At 40.9% G+C, this 14,136-nt stretch overlaps 1 protein-coding gene and 2 long non-coding RNA genes across 6 annotated transcripts in view; 2 read left to right on the forward strand and 1 right to left on the reverse strand.

The window, feature by feature from the left end:
- FSTL5 (follistatin like 5) overlaps nucleotides 1-3,435 on the reverse strand; it is a 478,043-nt gene extending 474,608 nt beyond the window's left edge. For 2 of the 4 annotated variants that reach the window (XM_073001505.2, XM_073001502.2), the window contains exon 1: nucleotides 2,947-3,435. The gene's annotated coding sequence lies outside the window, so the exon portion shown is untranslated. The remainder of the gene's footprint in view (nucleotides 1-2,946) is intronic. The other 2 variants (XM_073001506.2, XM_073001503.2) reach the window with 1 other exon arrangement.
- A 5,156-nt stretch (nucleotides 3,436-8,591) lies between these two features.
- LOC110087948 (uncharacterized) lies at nucleotides 8,592-10,661 on the forward strand. The gene is made up of 2 exons (XR_013536890.1): nucleotides 8,592-8,682; nucleotides 10,536-10,661. It is a non-coding gene; the product is annotated as an uncharacterized LOC110087948 (long non-coding RNA).
- A 2,511-nt stretch (nucleotides 10,662-13,172) lies between these two features.
- Nucleotides 13,173-13,628, forward strand: LOC144583222 (uncharacterized). Its single transcript, XR_013536889.1, has 2 exons — nucleotides 13,173-13,296; nucleotides 13,428-13,628. It is a non-coding gene; the product is annotated as an uncharacterized LOC144583222 (long non-coding RNA).
- Nucleotides 13,629-14,136: the final 508 nt, after the last annotated feature.

Consider the following 14,136-nt stretch of genomic DNA (forward strand, 5'->3'; position numbering starts at 1 on the left):
TGCCATGTACCTAAATATTACACTGTTCTATATTATTAAGCTAGATTGAACCCAGCACCTTCAAAATATAATTCTGAAATTGCTGGAATGGCATGCACTTCTGGTTTACACAGTTTTGGTTTAAAAATGGCTGAGGTCATATACAAGCCAAATCCATCTTGAAGGATTTAGAATTGAATTGACCCTGAGTGGTAGACAGATTTCAGCATTTAATCTACAGCAGCAGTACTATTTTAAAACATTCTAAATAACTGATGTCACTGGAGCCATTTTACACTGTGTCATGCCTTCACCTAATTTTCTGCACATGTTCTTTTAAAACTATATATTGCAGCTACTCAGGTATGGTGTTACAGATGGACAGAATAATATGACAGCATTAGTTAGTGGCAAATGTGGATTCAATGCACATTGTAAGTTTATTGGAACACCTTTTGGATAATTGGTTGCAAGAGCTATCAGGTCTTGGGCCATCTTTGCAAGTGAGAACAAAGATGTGTGTGTGTGTGTGTGTGTGTGTGTGTGTGTGTGTGTGTGTGTGTGTGTGTGTGTGTGTGTGTGTGTGTGTGTGTTCATATCTGTGCTTGTTTCTTTCAGCATTAGCCCTGGTATGTTTGCTTCCTCCTTTTGTAGCACCACCGAATGATAATGAACTAGCCAACAAGCTGCTAAGAAAGAAGAGTAAAAACCAGAGAATGGTAAACAATACTATCATAACACAAAAACCAAGACATGCATTTCTATCACAGCTGTCTGAATTAATTAGTTCCTACAGTGGAACCATTTTCTCATATCAATGGCCAGAGAACTAACTTCTTTTCTGTTTCTGCCTGAATTTATTAGAAGACTAAGTTCTCTTCTGAAACAGTTATGTACAACTTTCTAGGACTCATAGCTATATCAACAGCAAAGGACAGATCCAGCCACTGTGTGGATATTCTGAGTTACCCATGCAGAACATTTAGCTGGGATATATGGAAACAATCTTCTTTTAAAAACATGTGTACAAGATCAGGCCCTCTGTGTGTCAATGCTGGCACTGCAAGATAACTGGCTTATAGACTTTTCTTCCTTTCTATAGTAACTAATGATAGCTTTCATTATATTTTGCAAAACAAACTTCCTGAGTTTGGTATTCCTTTTGCATATCTCAATGGAATTGGATATTTCAAGAAGTAAATTTAATATTTTGTTTAAACCTGGAAATAGCCCTGTTTTATAAAGTTTGTAGAATCTACTTTCCCCATTTATGTTTACACTTACTGCTACAGTATAAAAGAGGGGGGGAAATCTTCAGAGAAGAGTTAAATTCACTATTTTTCAAGCTCTAATGTCAATGTTATTTTAACATAAACAAGAATATTAGCATTCAAAACTTTTACTGGTTGAATTGAGCAGCTGCTCATCTTATTTCTTACTGTCTCTGAATTATTGATGACTTCTTTGTATTATTATTTTGGCAGATATTTATTATTAACATTACACTTCAACTGTAAAAATAGAGTATTAGCGCAAAGAAAAAAGTTTACTGCTTTGGAACATGACTTCAGTTGACATCTTTCATTGTTTCTAGCCCTACTTTTTAAAAATATAATTACCATTACTATTGGTGAGGAGAAATTGCTGGAACAATTTGCATCACAATGCTTTAATGTTTTTATGTCATGAGGCCCAGTGTTTTATGAGATTAAGAAAAATTATCTTCTGAGATAGATTATCAAGTGATCTGCAACATGATGCAATATTGGCTGAGAACCTAATTGGCTTGTCTTTTCAGTTCAATCACTTTTCTCCCAACTGGCTATAAAATCTCCACTGGGGGATTAGTGTTCAACTCACACAGAAAATTCCCTCAGCTTCTTTTTCTCTTATGAGCAGAAAGAAGTCTGGCCACTCATAAAAACTACCTCTCTTCAATAGCAACCCGCTGAATGGGGAACAGCTTGTGAAAAGGTTAAACTCTGTGAGATGTTTCATCACCCCATGATTCCCCATTTGCTTTGGCAACCAAAAGCAGTGGTTCTATAATATGACATAATATGGCAATATGTTACACCCACCTCTAGCCTGGAGGAAGGCCTGACATTGACCAATCAATATTGGAGGGGGGGGGGGAGAGAGCGAGCTGGAAACTTTCAATCCTTGGGAACTGACCTTGGCATATGAGGAACAAGCCCTGATCAAACTGAGTTTCATAAGTTTTGCATCACACTGTCGTTGCTATTACCATCATCACCACCGCCACCATCGTAAACCTCGACCTCTACGCACCGCTCCTGATCCTCCATCTCTTCCTTCGCGTGCTCATATATACACAGAAACAGAACCACCAGGGCACATCAGGCACTTATTTCCCAAATCCTCTCTAATTCCGGCTTTGCTCACTGCTTCCCAGATTGACCTCACATATTCCCTCCTTTTCTGTCCCTCCCCCCCCCCCCGGACATCGTAATCAATTAGAGATTTACTCGTCCCAAATGCCGCTCTTTTTCATGGGGGTGTTTAGATCCTTTAATGTTTTAATGAAAATCTGTTACAATCGATCTTCTCCTGTGCAACTTTCAACCTTTTCATGCACGATGAAATCACATATATATAAAAAGTCTGCCCTCCCCAAAAAAGCACGATTGGAAGGCGTGTGTGGCGAAAACTTTGCAAGAAACAACACCTCCCCCCCTCCCTCCGCCTCTTCCAACTCTCTCGCTTCATTCTGCATTCATCTCTTGTTTACGAAACCCATTATGATCCTTGAGAGCCGCTGAAATCTTTCCCAAGGGTTTCCGATGCATTAATCCGAGGGCTAACAAGCTCGCAACTTTGGCTTGTCCTTTGTATCCTCCACCTCGGTACTCTTCCCACTTTCACAGGAACCCTCTATAAATAAAATTAAAGCAACCGACCAGCAAGCAACGATTCTCTTTCAAGCCCCTTCGGACTGCTTCTTACCCGAGCCAAGAGTCACGAAAGTCCGCCGAAGGAGAAATAATAACCTCCCGTCCTTTCCGCCTCTGCGTGCAGGGAAGCGGGCAGACGAAGCTCGCTTCCTTGGCTGGTGCTTCGGCTTGACGAGCCGCCACAGAAAGACCCCGGCCGTTAAAAGAAGAAGAAAGAAAAGTGTTGCAAAGGAGAGACCCCCCCAACAGTCCTGGGTTTCCAAAAAAACAAACACAAAACCACCACCACCAACTCCGAAGGAATTCCCGCGTTTAACAGAAGGGCATCCAGGAGCCTAGCCTCACGTCCGATAAGCTGCTTTGCCAAGTTGCTTCGGGGGGAAGGGGTTGAGAGCGAGCGGAGGGAAAGGGGGGAGGCACTGCCCTCCAAGCGCGAGCGAGAGACCGGCGAGGGCGAAGAGCGCGCGGGATCCCCGGGTTCAGCACCAGCGGCTCAGTGGACAGCAACAGCTCCTTTCCCCTCCAGGTCGTCTCTGGCACTGAAGCCGGCGAGCGGCTTCTCCCGCGCTCCTCTCTCCTCCCTCCCGCCCTCCTGCCCTCCCTCCAGTCCCCGCCGCCGCCGCCGCCGCCGCTCAGCCCCAGCGCGTCCCGCCTCCCTCGCTCTCTCTGCGCGCGCTCCCCCCTCCTTCCCTCCCTTGCCGCCTTCCGCCCCTCGCCTCACGTCATTCCGAGCTTTTCCCTTATTTGCATAGAAGCCGAGAAGAACACCACGGGAGGGGGGGGGGTTTGCAAACTGCAGACGGGCCCCGTGACCAGCTTGGGAGGACGTGGCGGCGGCGGCGGCGTGGGGGGAGGCGGCGGGAAGCGGGGCGGAGGAGAGAAACTAGCGAGCGTGGGGAAATGACAGGCAAGCGCCGGCTCTCAGGTTCCGCCACGGGTAGGGTAGCTGGAGAGAAGGAGAGAGCCCAAAGCGTGTCGGGGAGCTGGGCGGCGGGCGCGCGTGCCTCCAGCTTTCTTGGCGGGCAGCGCCGGGCGCGTGTTTGTGAGGAGGGGCCGCCGGCGGAAGGACGGGAGAGCCGGTGGACGGTGAAGGGCGAGGGAAGGCGGAATGGGGCAAGGGCGCCTAACAGCGCTGCTTGGGATTGGAAGGAAACGCCAATTGACTGGTGAGGAGACGCAGCCAGAGAGTCCATGCTGGCTTCCTCTCCTTCCCGCCCCTACCCCTTCGTTCAGCAGAGGCTGCGAAAGGGTAAAGGACCGGGAACTCTCCCAAGCTGGAAGCTCTTTAGAATCCCCTGAGTTCTTCCTGGGCGGAAACGGAGAAGTTCATCATCATCATCATCTTAAAACTGCAGAGCTGGAAGGGACCCTGTGGATCATCGAGTCCAACCTCTGTCAAGGAGACACAGAGGGGAATCGAACTCCCAACCCCTGGCTCCAATGGGCTGTCCAGCAGTTGTGCACATGTGGAGGTCAGTGGTTGATCCTCTTTTCCTCACCTCCTTTGGACACCCTGGCGGGGGGGGGGAGGGTATGGGTCTGGCCCAGCCTGCTGCCTAAAAGATTTGAAGATGCCTGTGCCTGCACTTTTGCCTCTTTCCTTATCCCCCTCCACCACTAGAGTTGAGGCAGCTAGTGGTCAGCTAGCCCAGGACTCCATAGCACATCATGACTTAAGGGTGAGCAGGCAAAGGTTGTAATGCTGCTCCACAGAAGGGTAACTAGTTATTTTGGCACCAGAGGCAAGAGGCACCATCGCTACCCTGAACCCCCACAAAATAAACAAACAAATTAGCAGAATGTCCCCCCCCCCCAAAAAAAGAATTAGATTATCTATCTATTTAGTTATTTTAGAGAATAGGACTGGGAGATGTGGCCATTTATTTTTCTACTACTCTCCTATAGAGTCACGTCTAGATTTTGGCATCCTCTAGATTTTGGTGCCTCAGGGCAAAGTGCTCATTTACAGCCCTGCTCCTTTGTGGAACAACACCCCCCCCTTTTGCCCACTTGCTCCCTCTGAATGGCAACCCCCCCCCTTTTCATGCTTCATAATGCAAAAAGATGGGATGCACACACAGCTAGAGCATTGTAGACGGAGAGAGCACATGAACATCTGGACTGATGGGTGACTGTAATGTGATTTGTCCCTCCTGTTTGAGAATAATGTGGTAAATATGGCATAGATTGATTTAAATAAGTAGAGTAAAATAAAAACCGGGTGAGATTTTGGATGAATAATTGCATCATTCTTTGTGAGTGTCCTACTTGTGGGGACAGGAAAGGAGGCATGCAAGCTAAAGAAAGCAAAGGTGCCTCCTACTTCCTCTCTCTTATTCACCTACTCTGGGCAGGATTGCAGTGCAGACAGAACCAAAGGTGCTGCAGAGAGAGAGAAAGAGAGAGAAAGAGAAGTGTTTTCTGCCTGTTCAGCAAAACAGTATAGAAGGTTGTAATGGAAGAAGCAGGTACCTCATCTCCTCACTTGCTTCTGTGAATTCTTCTTCTGGCCCACACAGTGATGGAGATCATGTGAAAAGGATAAATTTCTCCCTCCTGTGCCATCCAGAGGAAGAGAGGGAGGGGAGGGTGGCAGCAGCATCTTGCTACCTCTGCAAGACTGGTTTCCTTTTCTTGCTCTTGGCAGGTTGTTGAACGCTTGCTGCCCTTCGCTCAGATCACTTACCTTCATTTTCTGCCTGCTTGCCTATCATTCCCTTGCACTGGCTGCCCGTTTCCACATTGATTTGAAATTATTAATGATGACATATAAAGCCCTAAACAGTTTAGGACCTCGATATCTAGTGGAGAGCCTCCACCCATCTAGATCTACTCGAATCACTCGCTCTAGCCAGGAAGGGTGGCTGAGGGGCCTAGCACCAAGAGAGGCCCAGAGAGAAAGAACAAGAAAGTGGGCCTTCTCGGCAGTGGCCCCTCGCCTTTGGAACAGTCTACCCCCAGAGATCTGTCTGGCTCCCTTGCTGGGTGTTTTTAAGAGCAAACTTAAGACCTGGCTCTTTAGCAAGGCTTTCCCTCCTGTCATCACTTGAATATTTCCCTCATCCTGAACTATATTACTATTGTTGTTTTTTTATTTTATTATATTGTTTTTATTTTATTTTTTATTGTTAGCCCCCCAGAGTAGACTTCGGTCTAGATGGGCGGGGGGTATAAATAAATAAATAAATAAATAAATAAATAAATAAATAAATAAATAAATAAATAAATAAAATCTATCTATCTATAAACCTTTATTGGCATTATAAAAATAAATAAAAAAAATCCTTTCTGCCCATGCTCTGCTGTGAAAAGAAACTTAGGAGTGCCAGAGGACCAGAGGACAAAGGGAGTTATTGACCTTTGCCTCTGTTTGCTTACTCATCTTCTCTCACTGGGCAGTGCGGAGGAGCAGTGAGCAACAGAAATGGACTGTAAACACTCTTGGTTTCTTGACACTCTTCCTTTCTCAGCAGGTATGGATTTGTTGGCTAATCAGGTCTGAGAGCTCAAGTGATGGAAAGGATGAGGTAGGTACTTCTTCAATGTGCAGTCCTTTGTCAGGCTGCCCAGATGCATTGCTTTTCCTCAGGGCAGCCTTGTGTTTTTTCATGTCAATCTGGTGAGACCTATTTTATGTTGGACAAGGAAAAGGAGGCTAGGACCTCTGGTTATAACCACCAGAAATAAAAGCACACTGTAACAAGGGATTTTTCTACCCATACTGTATCTATAAGGCAGATGGCCTTTCCAACTACTTCAGATTTAAAAATTGCACAGCACTTTAACACAACATATTGCTATGATTTTTGGAGGTGGATGGGTGGGTGGGATTTTTATCTATAGACCCCTTTTAAAACTAGTAAGCCACTGCAAGACTCAATGGAGTTTTGAAAGGGGATGAGGCTTTGTAAATAGGGGTGGGGAATTGGTTTAATATATCTCTAAATGGTCCCAGTGAAGGAGAGCAGTCTTTGCATAATTGTATATGTTGTTTTTGTTGTGTTTGTTTATTTAAATTTCTTTTTAAAATTCAAATGAGTTACAAAAAAATTGGTAAGCCACTGTACTATCTCATTCTCCCCAATTGATGGTAGATTGTATCTAATCTGATTTTGCTTTGTTTTTGTTATTCTACTGAGTTTCTTCTGTAGTTAGCCATTCTGCACCAGTATTTTCTGCTGATGCTTTGCATGATATACATATTCCGTAGAGTCCCATATGGGTAGTTGTTTGTGGTAAATCTAGAAGCAGGGATGTTCATACTGACAGTTCTTGTAACCAGTCCTCTCCATAAGAAGAGTCCAAGAACACTGGCAGCAGAATCAGAAGCAGGTCTTTTGTAAATTTACCAATTCAAGAACAAACCATGCTGAATTATTTTGCATTACAACATGGATAGCTTACAATGGTAACTTGTTTCTGGGGAAATCCAGGAACATTTTTCTCTTAACTACAGTGATGATTACAGCTAAGTTCAGGGAGAAATTGGAAGCCTGTGGTATGGATGAAATCCAGACTCAGAACTAAGCTTCACACCTGTGAATCCTGGCTCCACTATACTGCTGTTTATGGTTCTGCTCCCTGGTAGACAGAAAAGGGGTTAATAAACATATGAATAAGTGAATGTATGAATAAGTGAATGAGTGAATGTAGAACATTATGGAACTTGCTACATGGACAGTGTTGAATGATCAGTTCTCTATAGACCCGACTTGTTCTCTATAGACCTGACGTCCAAAACCTTGTGATGAAATGCTGAATACAAACAATTCATCAGATGGAACACTGAAGGGGAAGCAAAGTTTAGAAGATGTAGTCACCGCACCAAGAAATATACAAGTACACATATCATCATGCCTTACATTTTTGTTAATTAAATTACAACTTCCAAAGTAGAGGGGTGCACAAAGTCCCCAGTCCTGATCAGAACAGAAATTGTCCCTGCCACTCAGCCAAAGGATCTTAAACAAAAGAAATGTCATTGATGCTGATAGGGAATTTGCCTTCTCATATTGCCTTGGGAGAGAAAAAGTAAGCCTGCTCTCATCATGTGCTACATCTAAGATAGAAATTGCACAAAACACATACTGTACATACCTGCTGTTTAAATAAAAATCACACTGCAATTCTGTAAATGTAACATGTAGTTTGGCCTTTAATTTTCTGTTTAGTAGACAAGAAATAGCAAATTCCAAAAGGAAGCAGGTTTCCAACCTTGGGTCCCCAGATGTTCTTGGACTAAAACTCCCAGAAGCCTTCACCACTACCTGTGTTGGCCAGGATTTCTGGGAGTTGTAGTCAATGAACATATGAGGACACAAGGTTGGGAGCCACTGATCAAGAATTTCTTTTGGGGTAGATCATGTTGTTGCACAGACCTATATCAAATTTTCAGTTTCTTCTTTCAGCTACTGAAAAATTCATTACAATTAAATTGTCATTATAAAATTTTCTCTGAACTGTTCCTTCATCCTGCTTGGAGCAACCAAGCAATCACATTAGTTCTTCTACATACATGATTTTCCAGTGATCTCTATTTCCAATTCTTAGGGGTTTTCTAAGCTAAGAAACATCAAATACAGAAGCTGCTGAAACAATCACTTATAGCATAATCTTAGATTTGCCTCTTTTTAGCGCCAAGAAAGTGGCTATCATATTTTAGTGTAAATTGAAAATCTCAACTGATTTTGCTTACAGGTCCCATTAGGAGGCTCAAAACAAAATGAAGAGCTTGCAAAATCAACCAATTGATAATTTCTTTTTTTCTTAAAGGAAACCATTTTGTGAGGTAAGTTTACTATGCTATTAACAGACACTGACTACATTTTTCCATAGTATGAACTATGAGCTGGATACAGGTATTTGTGAAATGGTTCTAAAATTTAGTGCAAAACTTAGATATCAAGATAAACACTGTGTACAAAATAATCTGATGGAGATGTGATCCATCCTTCTTTGCTCATGATGTGTTGATGACTTGCATATATGATTCGGCCATCACATATTAATAACAACAGATTATCCTTTCACATCTCAGAATTTCAATTCAACTACTAACATTTGCACAGGAGAACACTTACATGTTTAGCTGAGAATCATAAAGTGACAGGACATCAGATTTTTTTTTCCTGAATGATAGGCTGAATAAGAAACAAAATTACTGTTGAGAAATGCTTTTCCATGCCAAAACAGAGGGAAATTATGTTTTAAACAGTGTGCTTTTCTTGACTTTAACTTACTTGGAATAGATGTACTGTACTGAATTTCAGTTTTCCTCTTCATATATATTCCATGTACTTTTCATTCAGTCTTATGCTTTTTTTCCCCTCTGAGTTATTTCTTCCATTCCTTTAATAGTTCTGTCAGTACCAGATTAGTACTAGGAAATTGTTATCCCTAGAGAATGACAGAAGTAACAGCAGGTGTTGTTGAGCTTTCAGAGGTCAAATGAGCATACTTGGCAGCTGCAAAATATTTGAGTGATGACAGCAATAGCAACTAATATGGTCTTTGATGCACGTGTTGCTACTAGGAAATATGCTCATTCCCCTCAAAAATGTATCTAAACTGGATGATTTCTTGTACCCAAAATTATCTAAGATGTGTTGAATGGATCTCTTAGGCACGGAAATGTATAAGTACATCTATATGTGGAAAAACATGCCTTTCCTGAAAGAAGACTGAAATGTGATCTTTATTCAAAATGGAAAGTCATTCTCAACTTAGTGTTAGAGCCGCTTTTCTGCCTTTGGTGTAATAGCATGATATATTTGGAGCTCTTTGATGGACAAAAATATCTGACACAGGTTTTTGTGTGCGTTTAGTCTTTGGACAAATCGTCCTTTGTTAAAAAATTTTAAAAAGGTAATTAATTATCACAAAATAGCAAATAGCTCCCAGCTTGACCTCAAATTATATAGCACTTCCATTCTCAAAGTGAAATGGTAGTTATGAAATATTAATTGGCTGTAAAACATGAATTGGCAAACTGAATTATCAAATATGCAGGGAAGCATTTTAACAGTCTGTAGCACTAATGCCTACTATCTTTATCATATTAGATATCCATGTTCAGCCTTGCCCTGCAAAATCGAATTATGTACTTCACTCCAAGATAAGCGAGAAGTCCCTTTAACTTCCCAGGAGTCTCTCATGAGCTCAGTGTTAAATACCACCATGAATCTTTAATGGACCAAAGTTCTCTGAATAGGTTGCATGGGCAGATTTATTCTTGTACACCAAATATTGTATGTATGAATGCATTTTTCAAAGATTGAAAAGGGGAGGGTTGTGTTTTGTTTTTTGGGTTCATGATGATGATGATGATGACTTCTGTTCTCAAAGCATCCAGCCAGCTTGTCTTGTGGTCATGCTAAGAGGGGGAATTCTGGGTGGTATAGTCTGAAGAACATTTCTGGTAGAAAGGAGTAAGCAAATCAGTTTATTTCCAAATTAGGTCAGCTTTTCATGTGTTCAAACAGAAGTCTGTTCTGTTCTCTTTCCTGTTTTTTTTTCAACTAAATTGTCTGCACTTCCCCCACAAAATAATTTTTGACATGCAATGCTCCCTCTAATTTGTGCTTCTATGCATTGTACTATGCATTGTACTCTGATTTCTGTATTATTGCATGCTTTTTCCAGAGCCAAGAACTTCACTAAAGACTCAGTCCATGGGATAACTGTATTCTGACGTACTTACTATTCAATTCACTATACACTATACATTCAATTCACTTACTATTCAATTCACTATTCAATTCCCTCTTTCCCGCATTTTTCTCTATTTTACCCTCTTTCTGGTTTGTATTTGTTATTTGAAGTTTTATGTAATCTTTCTGTTATTTTATTACATATTTATGTTATACTGGAAGCTGCCTAGAGTGGTCGTATAAGACCAGATGGGTGGGATATAAATCAAATAAATAATAAATACATTAGGTTGATTATCTTAAAAAAGCAGACTGAACAAAATTTTCCCATTCCTTATCCACATCATCCGCCTTAGATTCTTTAGTGTTTAAAAGAATAAGAGATGAATTAACACATACTGTACATTTTCATGCATGAATGCTACCCAAATCCATATACTCGTGTGTGTGTGTGTGTGTATATGTGTGTGTGTATACACACACACACACACACACACAAACTCTTTACTTGACTATTTCTAGGTGAGAAAGGAGAAAATTTAGGGGAAATTTGTACATTTGAAATTTTAAATGAACTATCAAGAAGTTGAAGTTTTGGATGGGTTATTTGTGTTTGTGTTTTCCTTCAGAAAGGGAAAAGTCATTGGAGCTATTCTATGCAAACTGCACAAAGTACAACACCTCCCGTCTCCCAGTCTCCTGCTTTTGCTCTGAAGTTAGGAACTCCAGTACAGACTGAAAATATCTCAGGAAGCTGCTTAACTGTGGCAGAAAAGCCTTTCTCAGCTGAGACATAAGATACTGAAAATATATTTTTTTCATGTTTGTACACTGTGTGTGTGTGGGTGTGTACAAAAAACACAGGCACGAATGCACATTCTTACATACAGACTAGTGACAAAACAGCAATGGGAATCATATGGCCCATGGGCTGTATGTAGCCTGCTTGTATTAATGTGTCCTGCAGACCCTTCCCCTCAATTAAAAAAAGAATCAGCCTTAAAGTAGAGGTGTTGTTCTGGAAGTATCCTTAAAAATGAATCAGAGAGACCCATGCAACTTGTTTAACACAGAACTCTACAAAAAGCTTTCTAAACTCAGATGTTGACTTCAAGCCACATCAGGTTTCCATTGGTTTACCTATTTATTTCTCTGGTTTTCCAAGTAGTGAGGACGATGGAAGGTTCTTTAGACCTCAGAATTGGCCTTTGGCTCCTATAGGTTTGCTCACCCTTGGAGTTACGAAAGAAAAATGTAACTGAGGTAAGAAGGAAAATGAATGTATATTAATTAAGCACAAGTACCATTCACAAAGCTGTGTTCATGTCAGCACAAACTTTTTGGTGTGTGTCAGAGAGAGAGAGAGTTCCCTTGGACATTTCTCACAACTTTATGTATTTTTTCCACAATAAGTACTATTGCTCCATTACGTATTTAACAGACTATCTGGACTGGTATCCCATCTAGAATTACAACTTGTTTAACATAAAACCAACAGATTACTTTTTCCTATCATTCATTTCCACTTTCAATCAGTACAAGGTTTCATTGTGGTTTGTAGATGCCCTGCCAGTTCTGACCATCCTAACCTCTAGTGATTGATGGTAAGTTGAATCAAGAGGACGCTTATTTTAAAGCCAGCAGTACAATTGTACAGAAATATTGTAGTTCTTAAATTTTGTTCCTCCTGCAGTTTTATCATTTAGAGACTAAATATATACACCGAGGAATGCAATAAGCATGAATTAGAAAAACTCATTCACCATTTCCCTTCTATGTATAATGAATTATATGTATCTACTAATCCTGTTCTTGTTTCTTTTCTATTTTTGGACTCCTACTGTGACATCTAATTTTACAAGCTCTCACTTAATTATGATTATTTCTGTTCATTTGTTATACACAAACTTTGCTAATTCTATCCTCTTTATGCATTGGGTATTATAATAACATTTACTGATGATGCTGGAAAGGCATGGTTATTTAAGAGAGAAATGACTTTGAACGCTGCATCTGGCCAGCTGATATGCACCTCTCCCTCTCTCTCTCTCCCTCTCCCTCTCTCTCTTTTGTGGTGCATTCCATAAAAGTAGGAACTGGAAGAAAATCTTTATGCAAATGAATTACTTGGCACTTTTTACTATTTTTTTAATCAAGGACTAGCTTGCACCATTATTACTATGTACTGTTTTTGCTAGAGGCTTCAGGTCCAGCAACCCCAGCTGTGCTTCAGCATTAACTTTCTCTTGATTATATATTTGTACCTTGTACTAATCTAGGCTTGTGCAATGTGCTTTATGGTGAGTACACACAGTACTTCATAATTAGCTGTGAGGCAGAAGGAATTCATAGCACTAAGCTCTTTAATTTGGATAGTATTTGACAATATCTTGCCAGATGCAGTGTAATATACTACATTTTGCAATCTTCTTTACAATTTGTTTTATTTAACAGCCCCCAATGCATGCTGCCTAGCTGCTCATATTTGTTCTGTTTTTGTTCTGCTGCCTTAATAGTTATATTCCAAGCACATAACAGTACTGCACAATCGTCCTGTCTCTTTCATGAAAAGATTTTTATGATTCATTATAATGAATTTCAGAGTAGTTTTACTGCTCTTCTGTAGCTACGTGTACAAAAGGACCATTAGTCTTATTTAATATTTTATTTAACATGATTTGTCTTACAAAGGATGTAAGAAGTAGTGTACAACTAGTGATGGACAAAGCACAGAAGATCTATTAGGCTGGAAGGTAAGTGGTACAACAAACTGGGGTGTTGTTTATACTTCCTTATCTTGCTGGTCTTTTACCCTCTTAATGTATGGTAAATATTTAGAGTATTTTTCTTTTTGACAGTCATCCCACAGTTGTTTCTCCCATAGGAATGAAGAATGCTCTTGGAAATCATACCAAGTAACTGTAAAAGAAGCAATGATCCATTGAATAGTTCCCACTCACAAAGGTTCACCCACTCCAGATGACAGCTTACACTGGAGTACATTGTACTGTACATACTTTGGGCAGGATCCAGTACTGGATTTGTGTTTAATTCAACAGAATTCAGAAGACATTTATCTTCCCATTTCATATCCCCCAGAGCATCCCTAAAGGTACACGCACGCGCGCACGCACACGCACACACACACACACACACACACACACACCCCTACCTCTCCAGCCTGTTTTTGAAATTCTGAGGGCTGCAGAGGAAAGGAGAAAGGAAAGAACGCCCACTGCTGTTGTGCTGCAGTGCCACCAACATGTTGGAGTTACTTTCAGGTGTTAATCAAATTACAAGGTTACATTCCTCCCTTCATTGGAATAAACTGAAAAATTAGTGTGAAAAATAAAATACAATGAAAACAAAAACCTATGTTTGTCTCTATTTTCATAGATCTATAGAATCAAAGTTTCTTTCCCTTTTTTTTCTTCATTTATCTAAATCTACCATCTGGGCTTCTTTCTGGAAGCTTTGTTGCTTTGATCAATCAGCACGAAGAAAGTAAATTGGGAAACATTGATTGCCTGATCCTCCTACTCTCCTTCATGATGAGTATAAATGGCTGAGCTAGAATGACAGCCTTCATACCT

The sequence above is a fragment of the Pogona vitticeps genome, chromosome 5, assembly GCF_051106095.1.
Source record: "Pogona vitticeps strain Pit_001003342236 chromosome 5, PviZW2.1, whole genome shotgun sequence".
Lineage (NCBI taxonomy): Eukaryota > Metazoa > Chordata > Lepidosauria > Squamata > Agamidae > Pogona > Pogona vitticeps.